We start from the raw sequence: 12,040 nt of genomic DNA on the forward strand, positions 1-12,040 counted from the left end.
GATCAGAAGTTTAAAACTACCAGCCATTCCACAAGAGTAAGGGGAGGCTTTTCGCTCCCGTAAAGATTTATAGCCTAGGAAATCTTATACAGGGTCACTATGAGTTAGAACCGACTCCACAGCACATATCCACCACAACCACCCTTGGGTCCTGCTGTAGGATAAGCACTGAACTTCTAACTGCGAGGTTGGCAATTCAAACCCACCACCCATTCCTCTGAAACTGTATACAGGGTTGCTGTGAGTCAGAACCGACTCAACAGCACTTAACAACAACAATGAGCCCTAGTGTGGCACTGTAAGATAAGCACTGGACTGGTAACCTGAAGGTCAGTTCAAAGCCCATAGCTATTCTCAGAAACCCTATACAGTGTTGTTAGGCGTTGGAACCAGCTCAACCGCACACAATTTGAACAATGTTAATGATCTCGAGCATCTCTTGGTGTATTTTTTGGCTGCCTGAATGTCTTCTTTGGTGAAATGCCTGTTCATATTTTTAGCCCATTTTAATGTTAGATTGTCTTTTTGCTGTTGAGGTGTTTAATTTTTCTATATATTTTATAGATTAGTCCTTGCCAGATATCTCATTGACAAACATTTTTTCCCCAGTACATAGGTTATCTTTTTGCTCCTTTGGAGAAGTTTTTCAATGTGCATTAAGTATTTAATTTGTGTAGAGTTCAATTCATCTAGTTTATTTTCTGCTGTTCATAAATGTTTAGTTATGTTTGATTGACTACTTATGCCATAAATTAGTGCCCCTAGGTTTGCCTTTCTTCTATGACTTTTACAATGTTAGGTTTTACATTTAGCTCTTTGATTCATCTTGGGTTTTTGTATATGGTATGAAGTATTGATCTTGCTTCATTTTTATGTAAACACATATCCAGTTTTTCCAGCACCATTTGTTAGAGAGACTGTTTCTAATCCATTTCAGGGATTTCAGCCCTTTGCCAGAGATCAGCTGCCCATGGATGAATGGACTTACTTCTGGGTATCAATTCTGTTCCACTGGTCAATATATCTGTCATTGCACCACTAACAGGCTGTTTTGATTACTGTGGCTGTATAGTAGATTCTGAAATCAGGAAGCATGAGGCCTCCTACTTTGTTTTTCTTTAGTAGTGCTTTGCTTATCAGGGGTTTCTTTCCTTTCCATATAAAGCTGAAGATTAGTTTTTCCATCTTTTAAAGAATTCTGATGGAATGTGGATCAGTACTGTATTATACCTATAGACAACTTTGGATACTATTGACATTTTCATAATGTTAAGGTTTACTACCCATGAGCATGGCATGTTCTTCCATTTATATATGTCTTTTATGGCTTCTTGCAACAGTGTTTTTTGTTCTTATTTATGTAAGTCTTTTAAATGTCTGGTGAGGTTTATTCTTAAGTACGCGTCTTTTTGGTGACTACTATAAATGGTATTATTTTCCTGATTTCTTTGTTAGTATAGAGGAATCCACTGATTTTTGTAAGTTGATCTTGAACACCATCACTTTACTGAATTCTCCTGTTAATTCCAGTAGTTTTCTTTGTAGAAGCTATGTGATTTTCTAACTATAGAATCATACATATGCAAGTAGGATAGCTTTACTTTTTTCTTATCAATTTAGATGCCTTTTATTTTCCTTTCTTGCCTTATTACTTTGACTATAAGGTCTTAGTGTGGTGCTGTAGGATAAGCATTAAATTGCTCACCACAAGGACAGCAGTTCAAACCCACCAGCCACTCCTTGGAAACACTTTACAGGGCATTATGAGTCAGAATTGACTCGATGGCACACAATAACAACAATAAAGTCTTACAATGCAATACTGAGTAAGAGTGGTGATCAAGGGCATCTTTGTCTTGTTACCATTTTCAAGGGGAATACTTAATTCCTCTTTGTTGATAATTATCTTGGATGCTTACTTTCTCATATATGAAGGAGTTTCAAAAAATTCCATTATCTTTCGACTCCATTTTTCCATGAAATTTTTGTTCCTGATTTGCTGATATTTCTTTTTATCAGGAAAATGTTTTGGATTTTCACAAATCCATTTTCTGTATTGATTGACATGGTGCCTTTCCTTTGATTTATATGGTGGATTTGGTTACTATAACAATGGCTTGGGAGTAGCATCTATCCTCTGACTTCACATGAGGGAAGAAAATCAAATTCAACATCATCCCAAGGCCAATTCCTATGAAGAAGAGGTCCGATATTTCTCCGCCCTCCAACTTCTATACCATTTCTGACACCAACCATATACCTCCCAGGGTACTCTCTACTCCTTGGCTGGGTTTGATAGTTCATCGCAATGGTCACACAGAACTCCCAAACCTTGCTCATAATTGTAGGGTTTACTCAGGAAATAACTGGTTACAATTCAGGATCAGCAGCCCACAGTATATGGTTCTTTGGTCAGAACAATCTCCTCTCAATCATGCTTGCAGGCACACGCTCAGGCCCTTGACCTCATGGCCTGCTTGAGCAAGTATTACAAAGCTCTTTTAGGTCTCATCCTCTCTGCCCCATGGGCCCTTGGCCTTTTCCTGATTGAGCAAGTATAATTCTGCTGATTAAGTGCCCACTCCACCAGTAGACTTCAGTCCTAAGGCCCTCAGTTCTAGCTCCCTGGGTCAGCAACCTTAGCTGTCTCCCCTCCTCCAATTAAGTACCTGGTGGCAGCTCACTTCACTAGCAGCCTTCTGTCCGAAGGCACTCAACTTTCTCCCTCTGTGGCCTGAGGAGACCACCTCTTGGTCTAATGCTGTTGCTTCTGCTTGTCTTCCACGTGTCTTCAGTCTCTCACCATCTATGGTGTCACGGCTCTGTCTCCTGGATCAAGGAATTTCAGTGCAGGGATCTTGGGGTCCAAAGGATGTCCTCCACTCCTAACTATTGTTTCTTGATGGTAGTAGGACCCTCAACTCCAACCCACTTCTGATTCTGAAATGGTTCATTTTAAACCTAGAGGAATGGTAAAACTGACCATTCCGCATATTAGAGTTTACCTTATTTGCATGGTTTCACTCCAGTGACACCAAGTACCTTATTTACATTATTAGCAAGATATCCATTTTACCTGGATATCTTGCTAATAATGTAAATTATTAGCAAACACCTCACATTTGCATAGACCTACCCTTAGTGCGGTGCTGTAGGATAAGCACTGTACTGCTAACCACAAGGTTGGTGATTCAAACCAACCAATCACTCCTTGGAACTCCTACATAGGGTCACTATGAGTCAGAACCGACTCAATGGCACCTAGCAACAACAACAACAAAGACTATTAGGAGCTCTGGTAGCATAGTGGTTACGAATTGGGCTGTGAACCACAAGGTCAGCAGTTCAAAACTACCAGTTGTTCCATGGGACAAAAATGAGGCCTTCTGCTCCCATAAAGATTTACAGCCTTGGAAACCTTGTACAGGGTCACTATGAGTCAGAACCAACTCCACGGCACATAACCACCACCACAAAGACTATGACTAGAAAATCCCCACTAAGTAATTCACTGCAGCATAATTTCACTCTTCAAGTTGTGCAAGCATTTGCACCATTCTCCAAATTGTTCTGCCACCATTGATTTAAAGTCACTACCTCTAAGTTTCTTGTCTAATCTTTGTGTTGCTCTTTTCAGTTTGATCTCACATATAATGATTTAACACAGGACAACTCTCAAAACAGACAGACATTTTAAGGTAATCTATTAAGGTTTTTTTTGTTTTGTTTTGTTTTTTTTAATGGAGTCCTGGTGTGGTACCATAGGGTAAGCACTAAACTACTAACCTCAAGGAGTCCTGGTGTGGCCCTGAAGGATAATGCACCGACTGCAAGGTCAGTTTGAACATCAAGGTTGCCAATTCAATCCACTGATGTTCCTTGGAAACCCTATACAGTGGCTATGAGTCGGAACCAACTCGACAGCACTTAACAACAACAACTAACCTCAAGGTCAATGGTTCAAACCCACCTGTCACTTCTTGGAAAACCCTATACAGGGTCACTATGAGTCAGAACCAACTCAATGGCACTTAACAATGGTCAGTTTTACTCTAACACTATAGTGTTAGTATCAATTGGAGTCCTGGTGTGGCACTGTGTGTTAATGGGCTAGACTGCAAAGCCATTTGAACTTCAAGGTCAGCAGTTCAAGCTCACCAGAAGCTCCTCAGAAACCCTATACAGGGTCACTATGGGTTGGAACTGACTCGACGGCACCTAACAACAACAACACTAGTCAATTAAAACTGCGGCTAGAGAGGAAGGAAATGATGCAGCCTCTGCTTAAGGAAACAAAGCAGAGGAGGAGCAGGTGTGTTCATCTGGGTACCTCAATGGTAATGAAGTGGGTGGGAGTTAAAAAGACATTGAAAGATGACTCTGAGACCAGAAGAACTAGATGGTGCCCAGCTACTACTATCAACTGCTCTAAAAGGGACTACATTGGAAGGTCCTGGATAGAGAGAGAGAAAATGTGGAACAAAAACTCAAAATTATTTTAAAAAAATAAAATAAAATACTGACCTTATTGGTCAGAAAGAGACTGGAGGAGCCGGAGACCACAGCTCTCAGCCACCCTTCTGGTCTGGAAAGGAACTCACCCTCATGGCTCAATTTTCAGCCAAGCAGTAGATATAGGTATATAAGGGGAGCATGTTCACCATGGAACGGTCTATTGTTGCAAATCCAGGGGATGACATTTGCTTAAGGACAAAGTTGTAAAAGGATGGGAAGGTGGGAGGAAGGGACATGGGAACCACTGGGAGGAAGTTGGATAACTGTTTTCGCATGGAAGGGATTTCAATCACTGAGATGAAACCAAGTGTATGATTTGCAAAATGTAAAACTGATGATCTTGTCTGTAAACCTTCATGCAATTCATAATAAAAAATTCTAAATAAATAGCTAAGTAAAATAGAAGGCTTTCTTGCCATGAAAATGAAAAAAACAAAACAAAACAAAAAAATACTGAAAGAGAAGCCCCATTGCAAAGAGAACACTATGAGCATAGGTCCAGCCCCGTCTCAAGTGTGCAGGTTACAATCAGTGTTAGAGAGCACAGAGCCATAGCCAATGTGATGATTTTTAATGTTCACTTGGATAGGTTATGGTGCTCAATTATTTGATCAAATTATCCTAGGTCCCTCTCAAGGATTAGCATTGATAATCAGATGATTCTAAAAACCTTTATTTATGTGGGCATATTGTTGTCAGCTGCCATCAAGTCAACTCTGAATCTTGATGACTCCATGCACAGTCATCCCCATGGTAGACTGGGGATTGGACCATTGTGAGTCATAGGGTGCTCATTGACTTATTTTCAGAAGTAAATTTTAAGCCTTTCTCTGGTGTTCATCTTAGTCTGAAAGCTCTGCTGAAAGCTAATCAATGTCGTAGCAACTTGAGCCTCCACTGAAAACAAATAATGGCTGCTCCTCCACTGAAAACAAATAATGGCTGCACATGAGGTGCATTGGCTGAAAATTGAATCTGGGTCACCCTCAATATCGTTGTTGTTGTTTGGTGCCATTGATTCGGATCTGACTTTCATATACACTGCATAAGGTTTTCAAGGAGCTGATTGGTGGGCTTGAGTAGTTGATCTTGCCATTAGTGATCCAGTGATTATCTTATCAATGTCAGATCAAGACTCCAGGGTCACACCATGAAAGGTGAGAATTCTACCACAGAAACAGTCTTACAATAAGAATGTGATTTTTATGTAATCATTTTTAATAGCTTGAAAGCTACTTACAGGTTTCAGATACAGGTTTCATTGGGAATATATCTGCTCTCCATCCCCAACTACATATGTAATGAATTAAAGACTCTAGAAAACATTGTTAATGTCAAACATCCCTGCTACAAACTCTAGACAAAACTATATATGCCCTTAGAGGAGTGTTTCAAAGAAACAACTGGCAGCAAAACAGAGTATTTTGTTCTCCTCACATCAGGATGAAAAGCAACGTAAGCTAAGTAGTTAAGGATACTTAGTTCTAGTTCTTTAAATCTTGCTCTAATGGTACACATGATATAAAATTAGAAAGGAATCAAAGAGTAAATAGTGAAAAGTAAATCTCCATCCCACCACTCATCTGTCAGTTTGTTTTACTGTGGTGGCTTATGTGTTGCTGTGATTCTGGAAGCTATGCCACTGGTATTTTAAATACCAGCAGGGTACACCTATGGGGGACAGATTTCAGCTGAGCTTCCAGACTAAGACATACTAGAAAAAAGGAGACTTCTGAATGTTTAGTCAGTGAAATCTTATGAATAGCAGTGGAGCACTGCCAGATAGCACCAGAATAGTGCCAGAAGAAGTGGCCCTCAGGCTGGAAGGCACTCAAAATATGACTGGGGAAGAGATGCCTTCTCAAAGTAGAGTTGACCTTAAAGACAGGAATGGAGTAAACCTTTCGGAACTTTCATTTGCAGATGGGGCACAACTCAAAGCATGGAAAACTAGTTGTAAACATTCATTAATAATCAGAACATGGTATGTACAAAGTATGAATATAGGAAAACTGTAAGTTGTCAAAATGAAATGGAATGCATTAAGATCATTAGTGAGCTGAAATGGACTGGCTTTGGCCATTTTGAATCTGACAATAACATGGTTTCCTATGCCGGGAATGACAAACTAAAGAGGAATAGTGTCACATTTATCATCAAACAACATTTCAAGCTCTATCTTGAAGTCTAACGTTGTCTGTGATAGGATAATTAATACCCATATGCCTACAAGAAGACCAATTAATACAACTATTTTTGAAATTTACACACCAACCAATAGAGCCAGTAATGAAGAAATTGAAGAATTCTATGAGCGTCTTCAGTCTGAAATTGATCAAACATTCAATCAAGGTGTATTGATAATTACTAGTGATTGGAATGCAAAGGTTGGAAACAAAGAGTAAGGATCAGTAGTTGGAAAATATGGCCTTGGTGATAGAAATGATGCTGGCAGAGCGCATGACACAATTTTGCAAAACCAATGACTTCTTCATTGCAAATACATTCTTTAACCAACATAAAAGACAACTATACAGATCCCACCAGATGGAATACACAGAAATCAAATTGACTACATCTGTGGAAAGAGATGGTAGAAAAGCTCCATGTCATCAAGCAAAACAAGGCAGGGGTAGATTGTAGAACAGACCATCAATTGCTCATATGCAAGTTCAGGCTGAAGCTGAAGAAAATTAAAATAAGTCCACAAAAACCAAAATATGACCTTGAACATATCCCACCTGAATTTAGAGACCATCTCAAGAGCATATTTGATGCATTAGACACTAATGACCAAAAAACAGAAGAGTTATGGGATGGCATCAAGAACATCATACAGGAAGAAAGCAAAAGGTCACTAAGAAAACAAGAAAGAAGGAAATGACCAAAATGGATGTCAGAAGAGACACTGAAACTTGCTCTCCAGCATAGAGATGCTAATGCAAATGGAAGAAATTAGGAAGTAAAATATCTGCACAGAAACTTTTAAAGGCAGCTTGAGAAGACATAGTCACGTAGTATAATGAAATGTGGAAAGACCTAGAGTTAGTTGTATATAAGGTTGCTGTGTGTTGCTATGTGTTGGTACTGACTCAATCATACCTAACAACAACAACAAAGAGAAAACCAAAAGGGAAGAACACCCTCAACATTTCTCAAGCTGAAAGAACTGAAGAAAAAAATTCAAGCCTCAACTTTTTGTGATTCTGTGGACAAAATATTGAATGATGCAGAAAGCATAAAAAGAAGGTGAAAGGAATGCAGAGAGTCACGGTACCAAAAAAAAATGGACAATGCTCAACTATCTTAAGAGATAGCATATGATCAAGAGCCAATGATACTGATGGAAGTAGTTCAAAGTGCATTGATGGCATTGGCAAAGAACAAGGCACTGGGAATTAATGTAATACAAATTGAAATCTTTCAAGAAACTGATCCAGAACTGGAGGTACTCACTCAACTATGCCAAGAAATTTGGAAGACAGCCATCTGGCCAACTGATTGGAAGAGATCCATATTTCAAAGAGAGGTTACCTGATGGAATGAGGTAATCATTGGACAATATCATTAATATCACGTAAAGTAAAATTTTGCTAAAGATAGTTTAAAAATGGTTGCAACATTACACTGACAGGGAACTGCCAGAGGTTCAAAGTGGATTCAGAAGAGGACATGGGATGAGGAATTTCACTGATGGTGTCTGATGGATCTTGGCTGAAAGCAAAGAGTACCAGATAGATGTATATCTGTCTTTATGGACTATGCAAAGACTTTTGACTGTGTGGATCATGACAAACTATGGACCACATTGTGGAGAATGAGTATTCTGGAACACTTATCTTTGTTCGTGAGGATCCTATACATAGATCAAGAGGCAGTTGTTTGAACAGAATAAAGAACACTGAATGGTTTAAAATTAGGAAAGGTGTGCACCAGAGTTGTATTCTTTCACCATACTTATTCAGTCTGCACACTGAGCAAATAATCTGAGAAGCTGGTTGTATATATATTAAAAAATGTGACATCAGGATTGGAGGAAGACTCATTAACAACCTGCGGTATGCAGGTAATATAAGCTTGCTTGCTGAAAGTGAAGAGGACTTAAGTTACTGATGAAGATCAAAACCCACAGTCTTCAATATGTGTTTCACCTCAATGTAAAGGAAACAAAAATCCTCACCACTGGAACAATAAATTAGGATAAAAGGAGAAAAGATTGAGATTATCAAAGACCTCATTGTGCTTGGATCCAATATCAAGACTCATAGAAGGAGCAGTCAGGAAATCAAATGATGTATTGCATTAGACAAGTCTGCTGTACAAGACCTCTTTAAAGCGTTCAAAAACAAAGATGCCAGTTTGAGGACTAAAACATGCCTGACCCAAGCCATGGTGTTTTTCAATAGCTTCGTGAAAGTTGGACAGTGAATAAAGAAGAACATACGAGGATTGATGCATTTGGGTTATGGTGTTGTAGAAGAATATTGAAAGTACAATGGAATTCTAGAAGAACAAACAAATCTGTGTTGGAAGAAGTATAACCAGAATGGTTAGAAGCCGGGATGGTCAGACTTTGTCTCTTGTACTTTGGACATATTTTCAGGAAGGACAAGTCTCTGGAGAAGGATATCATGCTTGTTAAGCTAGAGGGTCAGCAAAAAAAAAGAAAGAAAGAAAGAAAGAAAGAAAGAAAGAAAGAAAGAAAGAAAGAAAGAAAGAAAGATCGTTCAATGAGATGGATTGGCACAGTGGCAACAGAAATGGGCTCAATCTTAACAAGGATTGTGAGGATGATGTAGGACTGGGCAGTGGTTCATTCTGTTGTACATAAGGTTGCCATGTGTTGGAAGTGACTGACTAAACCACACCTAACAACAACAACAGAGTCTCTTTCATCTTACTTTTTCCAAGGCACCTAGATTTTCCATCCTCATAGGAAAATACTGTTACTTGTTCCTTGTGTATCCTTTGAGAAATTGTATATATAAGCATATATACATACTGAAATACATGGGAATTCTTTATTTGAAGTGTGAAGAAAGAGTTCACCCAGCAAGCTGTCTCTTTAAAAAGGCTTACTTGCAAGATTGTGCCTTGACTGGTATCTGGGAACTTGGATTTTGTCAAGTTTCCATTAATCTCTGAATCTAAAATGATCTTTTTGGGGTGTCAATCGTTCACATGGGTTATTGTAATTGGATACTGGACTAACTAATCTGGTTCTGTGTGGCACCACTGGACAAGGATTCTGGGAAGCTTATACTTGGTTTCCTCTGTAGTTTCCTTATGAGCCTTTACCCTTTACTGATTTTGCTTTGTATCATTTCACTATAATAAATCTAGCTATGAGTTCTAGAAAGTCACTGAACCATGAGATGGTCTTAAGAGCCACAGACACAGGTAAATTGTGCATTTTCTTTTGCATCACAGTTTATAGGGATCACAAGGTACTTGTCATGTTGATAAACACATACATTCATATTAAGAAAGTAACTCCCTATTGGGTTTATTAATCAGTTTCAGCCACTATTACTGTGTATCTTATCAATAAAAAAATATTTTTTCTCTGACTTTCATCATGACTATCCGTTTACTTAGGAAATCAGCTACTGATAAATGGTCTTGTATGTCATTTACAAATTCTCCAGTGTGATACAATATGGATTCGATGTTCTGTAATGCTCAGCAGTTATAAAGAAGATTCACCATCTTCTTGGGAGATTTCCATTTTCTCACTTTAGTCTGCATTTCTTTTATTACTTTTATTGCTTATGTTCTGGTTTAAGGAGTTCTGGTAGTGTAGTGGGTATGAGTTGGGCTGCTAACCTCATGGTCAGCAGTCAGAAACTACCAGCTGTTCCGCAGGAGAAAGATGAGGCTTTCTGCTCCCGTAAAGACTTACAGCCTCAGAATTCCTTACAGGGTCGCTATGAGTCAGAATCAACTTCACGGCACACCACCACCATCACCATGTTCTGGTTTAGGTGGAACATTGTCTCTACAAGTTTCTTCAGAAAGGGTGTGTGATACATAATTATTTTATAATATTGCTTGCCTGAAATATCTTCCTTCCTGGAGTGGCACCATAGGATAAACAGTGGATCAAAAGTTGGTTTGAACCACAAAGTAGGTGGGTCAAACCCACCAGCTGCTCCTAAGAAACCCTATTCAGGGTTGCTGTGAGTTGGAACCAACCTGAAGGTACATAACAACAATAATAGTCACATATTCCGCTGGCTTAGGTAAAATGCTGACAAAAAGCTTAATTCTTCTGAATCCAGATTTCTGACTTTTGTACAACTTGGGGTAACCCACACTGGCCAGTGCCCTTAGATGTCCTTTTTTTTGCTAGGCAAAGAACTTTATTAACCTTTGTTTCAAATTTATTCCCAGGCTGCTTCAGCATAATTAGCTGCAAAGAAGAATTATGTATAAGCAAAACCAGAAAAGAGCTTCAATGTCCAAAGAGCTTGGGTTTAAAAATATTAGAGAGCTAGATTTTATAAAATCCATAAACAAAACAAATTGCAAAAGCAGTCATAATGTCATAATATAAAATAGCAGCTCCAAGTAACTGCTCTTCAAGTTTTATCTTCTACAGAAGTTAACTCTAATCAGTTAGCCTCATTCTTGGATGCCTCGTTAATATTTTCCACAAGATCTGGAGCTTTAGCATCATCATCCTCTCCATTACCAAGTGGTGCTTTTCCATCCACAGATCGTTTGGGCAGAGCCTCAGCCAGTCTTCTTAAACTAGTCAGACTGTCTGCACCAAGCTGGTTTCAGATGCTGGGAAGCATTTCTGTCAGCTGCTTTGTCTCAGCAAGGCTGGTAATGGTGAAAAGTGTTTGCTGCCAGAGATGCCTGAATTTTAGGATTGTTAAAGTGGATCACTGTTTCTTGGTTTGTGAACATATTCACCTCTTCAATACCAGAGATATTATTTACCTAGAATTTCTTTAAGAAGAACTGAGGGTTTTTATCATATGCTGTAGCTGTTCTATAAACCACTTTCTTCTTTCTGGGAGGAGTTTCTTCTCTACCAATGTGCACTTGTGCCTGAAGTTTGGCGAGTTTTTCCTGATTCATGATCCTTTCTTTCATCTGAGGCTCTGGTCCTCAGGTTCTGCCAGCAGGTGGAGGAAGAGACAGCATTGCCTCAGCCGCCTTTGACTCCACCTCGACCCCTAAAGTCAGACTTGAGTGTTAGGTGTCCTTTTGAACCTTTTGTTATTGTTAAGTGCCCTCCAGTCATTTCTGACTCTTACCGACCCTGTGTAGGGTTTCTGAGGAGCAGTTAGTGAGTTCAAACCGCCAACCTTGCAGTCTAGTGCTTATCCTACTGTACTACAACAGGACTCCTTTTGAACCTTGAGCCTTGAAAAAACAGGATACTAAAAGTTACCTTTAGTGGCATCAGCAATGGGCACAAATGTATCAATGATTGTGAGGCTGGCATAGGATCAGGCAGTGCTTCATATTGTTATGCATAGGGTCTTTATGAGTCAGTACCTACATGATGCAC

The 12,040-nt window shown here is 39.2% G+C and overlaps 1 pseudogene; it reads right to left on the reverse strand.

Moving 5' to 3' along the window:
• Positions 1-11,129: 11,129 nt before the first annotated feature.
• Positions 11,130-11,707, reverse strand: LOC102832655 (annotated as a pseudogene).
• Positions 11,708-12,040: the final 333 nt, after the last annotated feature.

This window comes from Chrysochloris asiatica, unplaced genomic scaffold (assembly GCF_000296735.1).
Source record: "Chrysochloris asiatica unplaced genomic scaffold, ChrAsi1.0 scaffold00002, whole genome shotgun sequence".
In the NCBI taxonomy this organism is placed as follows: Eukaryota; Metazoa; Chordata; class Mammalia; order Afrosoricida; family Chrysochloridae; genus Chrysochloris; species Chrysochloris asiatica.